The sequence below is a fragment of the Sinocyclocheilus anshuiensis genome, unplaced genomic scaffold (assembly GCF_001515605.1).
Source record: "Sinocyclocheilus anshuiensis isolate Anshui unplaced genomic scaffold, SAMN03320099.WGS_v1.1 scaffold579, whole genome shotgun sequence".
NCBI classification, from domain to species: domain Eukaryota; kingdom Metazoa; phylum Chordata; class Actinopteri; order Cypriniformes; family Cyprinidae; genus Sinocyclocheilus; species Sinocyclocheilus anshuiensis.
Genome location: NW_015551075.1, coordinates 3,841,155 through 3,849,978, shown reverse-complemented (window position 1 = coordinate 3,849,978; position 8,824 = coordinate 3,841,155).

Sequence of the window (8,824 nt, the reverse complement as noted above, 5' to 3'; positions counted from 1 at the left end):
TATATATATATATATTTGGACTTTAAAATCTTAAAAAAAAAACTTACAGTACAATACAGTATAGGAATAAGAAGAATGTAATGAGAACCACAGGTTGGGAATTATTTAAAAAAAGAAAAGTAAAATGTCTGATGCATCAAAATAATGTCAATTTGAGGAGAAATTGTGTTTAATTGTGCTTAATTGTCATGAAAAATTGTGATAATGCACATAAATCAATGAAAATATTATAAATATGTATGAATATTATAAACGACTAATGCAACAGATCTTTTTCTTTTGATTTTGGAGTGAAATAATTTGTACTTATGTTCGTGAGATTTACCTATAGACCTGTAGAATGCACCATGCTCATGTGATCACATTTACATGTTTAAAGTAATGCAGTTACAATAGCATTACAGAGGGTTAAATTGTTAAAGTGATTTTAGTATTTCTACAAACTTGTTTTGAAGTTGTAACATTCATTTAGAGAGTCTGTACTGTACTGTTGGGCTGAAGTGAGCAGCTGGCATATCAAAGAGTCTCATCTCAATGCTTCCTGGATCCCCTGCAATGATTCTAGTGTGAAAGACTAATACAGAGGAAATGTAGTTCAATACAAATGCCACTTTACTACCACAGAGATGAAAGAGAGAGGGGAAGAGAGCGAGAATGAGGGAGAGAACTCTTGGTATAACTTTAATCGCATGTGCATGATGAGCAACTCTTACAAATGGAGGAAAGCATCTCCTGCTGTTTTGCCCCTCTCTTTCTCTCTCCCCTCATCAACAGCCTTGATTAGCAGTGCTTTAATTAGACCGAGAACAAAAGGAACGTGATACCCATCTGTGGAGTGATCCCCCATCACCCCCTTCTCCCTACCAGCAGAAACCCTGACGTCCAACGAACCGCAGCAATCAGTATTAACATAAACCCTACACAACAACACTGAAACACCAACATGTTCATCATCAAACTCGCTCAATACACAATACAACAGAGAGGGTTTGAGGATCTCAAAGCATGTCTTACTGTATTTATAACAGATTCATCTATAGAATGAAAATAGATGTAGAAGTTTTTACCTTTTAGTTTTTTTAAACTAAAGGAAGTTAAAGTCTAGATGAACTACAAAAATAAAGCATGTTTTCAAACAGCCTTTGCAAAAGCCCTTTTCGCATGTCACGATTTGAACAAACACAGCTCTTATGTATGGAAGGCAGGCAAGGCCACAATCCTTTAAACAGAGCGTTTGAAATTTGACAGTGTCAACACGCACTGACCGTCCACGTTAACGCGACAATTTTGAATTGAATCCTTTGTATGTGTATAAGAACATTATGGCCATGTTAAGGCATCAGTTTTGCCTTAATTAAAACAGCTTGTACAGAAAACTTATTAATAAAGTATACTTGAGTAGGCTACTGTTGACTCAAAATAATTATTTGAGTTAACTTCTTATTAGTGTTCACATTACTAGGAAAATATTAGGAAACAGATTGCCTTAAAATGATCAAGTAAGCTGAACTAAAAACATAAAGTAAAGATGAAAAGCAACAACTGAACTGTTGTAAAAAAAAGAAATAAAAAAAAATTTAAAATAATTGTCCACAAGTAGTACCGTGTACCAAACAGTGTCATTCAAGCACAGCCAAATTCTATATACGCATTCATTAAAAATGACTTGATTTGTGTTTCAAAGACCAGAAAGTCAAACCAAACCAAACCAAAGTCTTATGGGTTTAGAATGACATGAGGGTGAGCAAAATGATGACATAATTAACATTTTTGGGTGAACTATCCCTGTCTAAATCTCAAACATCCATGGCTTACATCTTCAGCAGGTTTTTCAGTGACTGTAGTTTTGGATTCAGAGATTTGTGTCCAAGGGAAAGAAAGACTCTTTGAATAAAATCAAAGGTGTACTTGAGCTGTGCAAACCATTCAAATGCAGTGCTTGTGAAGATTCCTGGCTGTCTTCTTCGAACACAGTCAGAATCCCGATGGAAATGTGGGGTATGTCACATTCACAGTAAAAAGGACATGACAAATCATGACATAACTGACATCACACACAATGTAATGATGCCATATTACATTTACATTTAGTCATTTAGCAGACGCATTTATCCAAAGCGACTTACAAATGAGGACAATAAAAGCAGTCAAAACTAACAAAAGAGCAACAATATATAAGTGCAAATGACAAGTCTCGGTTAGCCTAACACAGTACATGTAGCAAGGTGGATTGTATGTTTGCTGGTAAGATGTGTTTGACGGTTTGTGGTGTGGCAAATTGTGCACTGAGGTTTGTAAATTTATTAATGAAGAATGTGGCAAAGTCGTCAGCTGTTAGAGTTGATGAAGGAGGGGGAGGAGGAGGACAAAGGAGGGAGGAAAATGTTTTAAAGAGCATGCGAGAGTTAGGCAAATTGTTAATTTTGAAATATTCCTTTATGAACAGATATAACGTCTGATGTTTGCATACGTGCATACCATTGTACAATTACAACATCCCTCATGAATCAAAAGGATGTCTGATGTATGTATGCATATATGCTAATGTACCATCGCATCACATATGCAAATATAGTTTCAAATACAGCAATTTCATTGGTTGCTGTGCTTGTTATCACATTAACAAAGATAAACAGTGTGTTGACACGGTCAAACATCACGTTTCATTTAAAGGATTTTGGCCCCTTTTGCCTTCCATACTTACAGGTCTATAAAAGTGGAGGCATGTCTCAAAAAGTAAAAGTAGGCTACTTTCAATGACGTGTCCAACAGCAATACTTTAAAGGAATACTTTAAAATTCAGCTTACCTGTTGAGAAGAAACTCAGCAAGTTTGTTGTGTTGATCAAAACCCAAACATTCCATCAAATTCCTCCATCTTGTTAAAGACTGCCATTGTTTACTCTTGTTTTACCCCATTCTTGTTGTCTGTCTCTGTGTATTTTGGCAAGTCTTCGAAATTTGACTTGAACTTCTGTAATGGAATCTGAATTTCTTTGTCCACATGGGCTAAACACCCTCTGCCTCAGCCTGCTACAGTAGCCACGACCCAAACTCTCGCTATTGGCTGCTCGGAGGTATACAAATGCATGGGTTGACAGGCAGGCAGAACATCCCAGATCTATACATCCTATTGTATCATTGCATTCGGACAGAATGATGATATTTCATTCAATTTTTGAGGAAACCCAGTACCCAGTTTTTGAAAATGCTTCTTATTGCATTCATAGAGCGAACCTTTCGCTGATTGTTTACAGTGTAACGGAAGTTACTCCCATGATTCGCACAATTATGGGAGTAGGAAAAAGGTGGATAGGGTTTGTTCAAATCGCTAACCCTACATATGAGCATTAGTAATAGTGAGGATTTTGCAAACACCACTGACAATTACCCACATACCCCTGATAGAGGACAAAGATGAGGAGCAAGAAAGAAAAGCCGCTGTGCTGTCACTTTACGTTCATGATAACTACAATTACAGTGATGGTCAGTCAATTAAATAAGGCCCCAATTACGCTGAAAATAAAGTAATACTAATTTACCAAATGGACCTTCATCCATTAACAGAAAAGGAAAGACAAAGGCAGATGAGAGCAGGACAGCGTAAAAGCATCAAAATGCAATTCAGAATGAGCTTTATTGCCAGGTATGTTTACACATACGAGGAATTTGTTTTCGTGACAGAAGCTTCCACAGTGTAACAGAATGACAGTGACAGAACAAAAAACACAGTTCTGTCAGGACCACTATCTGGTGCTCAGAGCTCTGTAGCGTCGACCAGATGGCAACAGTTCAAAGAGGGAGTGTGCTGGATGTGAGGGGTCCAGAGTGATTTTGCCAGCCCTTTTGCTCACTCTGGATGAGTACAGTTCTTGGAGAGAAGGGAGGGTTGTACCAGTGATTCGCTCAGCAGTCCGGACTACCCTCTGTAGTCTTCTGAGGTCAGATTTGGTAGCTGAGCTGAACCAGACAGTTATAGAAGTGCAGAGGACAGATTCAATGATGGCGGAGTAGAACTGTTTCTGCAGCTCCTGTGACAGGTTGAACTTCCTCAGCTGGCAAAGGAAGTACAACCTCTGCTGGGCCTTTTTAACAATGGAGTCTATGCGAGTGTCCCACTTCAGGTCCTGAGAGATTGTGGTGCCCAGGAACCTGAATGACTCCACTGCAGTCACAGTGCTGTCCATGATGGTGAGTGGGGGGAGTGCAGGGGGGTTTCTCCTGAAGTCCACGGTCATCACCACAGTTTTGAGCGTGTTGAGCTCCAGGTTGTTGATTCATGTACCTTTCTAATTCACTATGACCAAACATTTCAAATAGATTTATTAATTAAAAGAAGATTTTGAGTTCCTTAATTTTGGGTTCAGGAATAAATACATTTCAACCCTTGCAAAAATATTATGCTCACAATGTTTAAATTGTTTTACATGAACGCTGAATTGCTTCCCTTAAAGAAGTTGCTTTTGTGAAAATGTAACTTTGTGTGATCTAATATGTACAATGTTGCAAAACCAGCACAAGCAACAGCTCAATAGAAAAGTTTTGCAACACTGCTATCTGTTCTCCTGATGCACACAATGCATTCTCCACAGTGAATGTATTTCATTTGGACATCTCGATTATCTCTGTGGATGGTGCCAGCTACAGCAGCTGTGGGGATGGGAAACCGGAGGATGTGATGTCGTGGCGCCACTTAGTCGTCATATGCTTGGCACTAATTCCCAAATCAGCAGCAGCTATTAAATCAACTGATTTGCACTTGTGTTCTGCTGTGAGATACAAGCGCCACGATTTATACCACACAAGTGTTGCAGATAACACTACAGTAGTTTACAATGTGTCAGTAACACTGATATGGTTTGAACTTCTGCTAATTCATGTTGGAGGTGAAAAATGCTTTATACTAATGCAAATGGCCTGTTTATACCTGGTATTTGTATATATGGCGATCAGATCACAAGTGGACAGTGTAAAACCAATCTTGCAAAAAAGGTGCATTTGGGTTCAACAAAGACCTTTTATTTACTTCTTTGTGCATGAAAACATGGAGTAACACACTGACACAGTAAGTCAAATATGTAGTCACAAAATCAGAGACCCTCCTCTTGACAAAATCTAATCACAGGAGGTCACAGGAGATGCATTTGAGATGGATGATAATACCAGGTGTAAACGAGGCCTAAGTGTCTATTGATTTTACCCAACACAATCTGAGACATTAACATCTCCGCAAAGAAAACATGTTTTTTTTCTCTATCCTTCTATCTTTCAATCCTCATATAAAGTAACCTTTTCCTATAAAGTAACTATTAGCATGCTTAGCATTGGTTAATGTACTTTAAAATAAATGCCATAAAAATTATTTTATACAAAATATATATAAAATACAAATCTATATATTCATATAATATATAATCAAGGCAAGGTCTTGAGACAACTAAATAATTTTGTTGAGCTTTTCAAATGATGTACAGATGATTTATGTTCTGAAATAACCATTTCAGTGAGTATTTTTGCACATAAGATCACTTCTAAATTTAAATAAGAATAAATGAAAAGCTAATATTTATTTAGCTGTTATCTGTACTTGTTGACACACCAGTTCAAACTGTTTTTTTTTTTTCATATTAATTTATCAATTAAGGCTCTATTCAATCTAACAACTAGGCGGTGTGATGTAAGATGTTCATAATTAAGATCGTTTGTTTCAGATTTTTTTTAGGGGGGTGGAAATTAATGTCAGTTGAATAAGTGCCAATTATCATCCAATCTGTACAAACCAACATGACGAATTCAAATTAGATTCACACACGTTCCAGAATTCCAAACAAGTCGTGATTATCCCTCATCTTATTCTCCACACAGTCCTGTGTGCTTCAGCCTGTCGTCTCATAATCAACCTGTAATGTGGTCAGATTGAGCTATTGTTGCTGCATCACAGGTTTTCAAGTGATGTTTGTGATTACAGCTCCATTGAAAACAACTATAAGACTCATCAAATCACCAGATTTCACGCACAAAGGCAGCATTTCTGTGTTACATGGAATTCTATGTGAAAACATATGTAAAATATGTAAAAAGATATTCTTTCTATATCTGAACTGCAATAAACCTAATATATGTGGGATAAAATATGTGAAATGTAAGACACACGCACGCACGCACACACACACACATTTACATACACATATATGCTGTATATACTGTATATATGTTTGAAATAAAAATATATCTGAAATAAAAAAACATTTATACAAACAAAAAATATGATTATATATAAAAAAAATATAAAACAAGAAGAAAAAAACAAAAGTGGTTAGTTAAACAAACAAAGAAAATTGGTGTCATGGTAGTCACTGCTTGTGTTTCTAATGTACTAAGAGTAAACGCCATTCAGCTCTTTGTTGTGTGTGGATGAGTGTATGAGGAAAAGAGGGTGAATAGTTCATCCTGACACACCAAGAGAAAAATATACTGTCACTCAAAATAGTGATGCATTTATCATGGAAATCCTTGGAGAGTCATTTTTCTAATGTAATGAGGCCATGTAATGTCTCTTAGCTTCAGAGAGGGTGTGCGTTTGTAAGTGAACAGGATAGTCATGAGCTGGTGGTGTTTTCATTTTTCCAGCCCATGATATGGCTAATCTTTTAATCATAATTGAAACAATAAAATAATATTGCAGTGATTTCTTTGATAATGCGCAACACATGGGCAACGAGGAAATGGGTAACAAAGGGACCCACCACTTCTCTTCTTACCCCAGATTTTACTTCATTATTTCATGGGTGAGTCGAGCCGGGCCCAAATGAAATCCAGATTACAATAACGGCAGGGCTGGGTTCAATTAGGAGAGCGTAAACACTCCATACTGAGCTCCTGGCAGCACAGTCAGACTAGTGGAGGCTGTTTTATACACGTTTACACACACACGCAGTAACATGTAAGCCCACACGGAAACTACTATCCATCTATTCCAAGTGCTCTGAAGCCATATGATAGCTTTGTTTGAATATTTACAGATGAATATCTAGAAAAAATTTAAGTCGTTATTCATTCAAAATCTTGACAAATTCATTAGAAACATAGCAGTGTCCAATTCATGAATGAATGTTCTTTTAGTTCCCCAGTGAAATACTACTGTGCCAATGAATATTTCCACATAAGAACCTGAGAATCATTTCCCCTGATAATGTATTAGTTGTGTGTTTTTTATCAGCTGTATAGAATCAAAACTAGCGACATCAGATTCGCCCATGAATCACTCCTTTGATCAAAACAGTCAAACAGGTTTGTAAAAAGGTCTGAAATTCTTCGCAATTCAGTTTGATTCATTCATTCACTGAATCGTTTGCAGTGATTTCTCACAATGAAATATTAACAGCATAGTTTGTAAGACAGAAATCAAAAAGAGCACTGGATGAGGTGGATTTTTTTAAAACCTACAATCTATTGTAAAAATAAAAAAATACAAACCTCTTTTATCTTTTGTAAACAACAAAGCAGCTCTTTATATGTGTGTGCAGCTTGTGAATGACTCTGTACTGCAGGTAAATATGATTTATATCCATTTATATTCAAAGAATATTAAAATAGAATATCAAAATATGGGCACAGCTGATGGGATACCGATGAAAGGCTAAAGACGCCACCGGTTGGTACTTCTGCAACCTTTTTGATCATCAGTCTTCAGAATTTCGCCTTTTTGTTTTCCACAAAAGAAACAAAATGAATTGGGTTTGAAGCAACATGAGGGAATATACGTTTGTTTTTTTTGTTTTTTTGAACTTTCCCTTTAAATTCATTCCAGATTTCCCTCCAAAAGCCACAGCAACAATGCAAAAATAGCACTCAGATTCTATTTGGACCTAATAAGTTACCTCAAACACATATAATAGACACAAACACCTCGATCATGTGACTGTTTGCTCCACCAAAGGTACTTCCTGTAAACATGTAGTCTATATTTTAAACATAATATGAAAAACTTTCAAAACCTTACCTTACATTCTGTGTAGCAGTGTGCGCACACACACACACACACACACACACACAATCTCTCAAATAGAGACGGTGGGTATTAGCCTTCAGAGTTGCGCGTCATCCATCACAGTGGCACGAAGGGTAAGTTGACAAATGTCCAATATTAATATAAGCTGTCGTGGCGTCGTAGGGTAATAGCAGTCCCTGTCACGGGCACCTATTAATGCCTGGCCCCTGCAGCAGGACGAGGTAATTAATACACTCACACATGCTCCCAACACAATTTAGATTGACATACACACTTTCAGCTTCATTTAAGGCAGGGACAGGGAGAGAGAGAAACAGTTAATGCTTTAGTGTGTCTAGGAAGCTACTTTGAAATCGTAGCAGCTAACGGTCACTCTTGCTGTGTGAATAGTTAAGCTACATTAAAGGGGTCATATGATGCGATTTCAATTTTTGAAACTACTTTGTCCAGCCCGGGGTCGTCACGTGGCTGCCGCAAGCCCGCTGGACGCTCCTTTTTCGAATCCGTTCCTCACTCTAGCCCGCCGGCCTAGCCGTTCTTAAGCCCGCCGTGTGTGACACTGTGTGTTTCGTTGTGAAAGCGAAACTACTTTGTTTGGCCTTCCAAAAGAGGACACAACTAGAAATCAGTGGTTAAGTTGTATTTACAACACTGTTCCAGAACAGTTCAACCCAAATATTCAGATGTGTGCAGCGCATTTTATGGACGACTGTTTCCTGATCCTGGTAGAGTAGACTACAATGCCGGCTGTTCTGACTCACAGACTGTAAGTACGTTTTCATTTAAAGGATTTGCCACTGATGATTCAAACGCG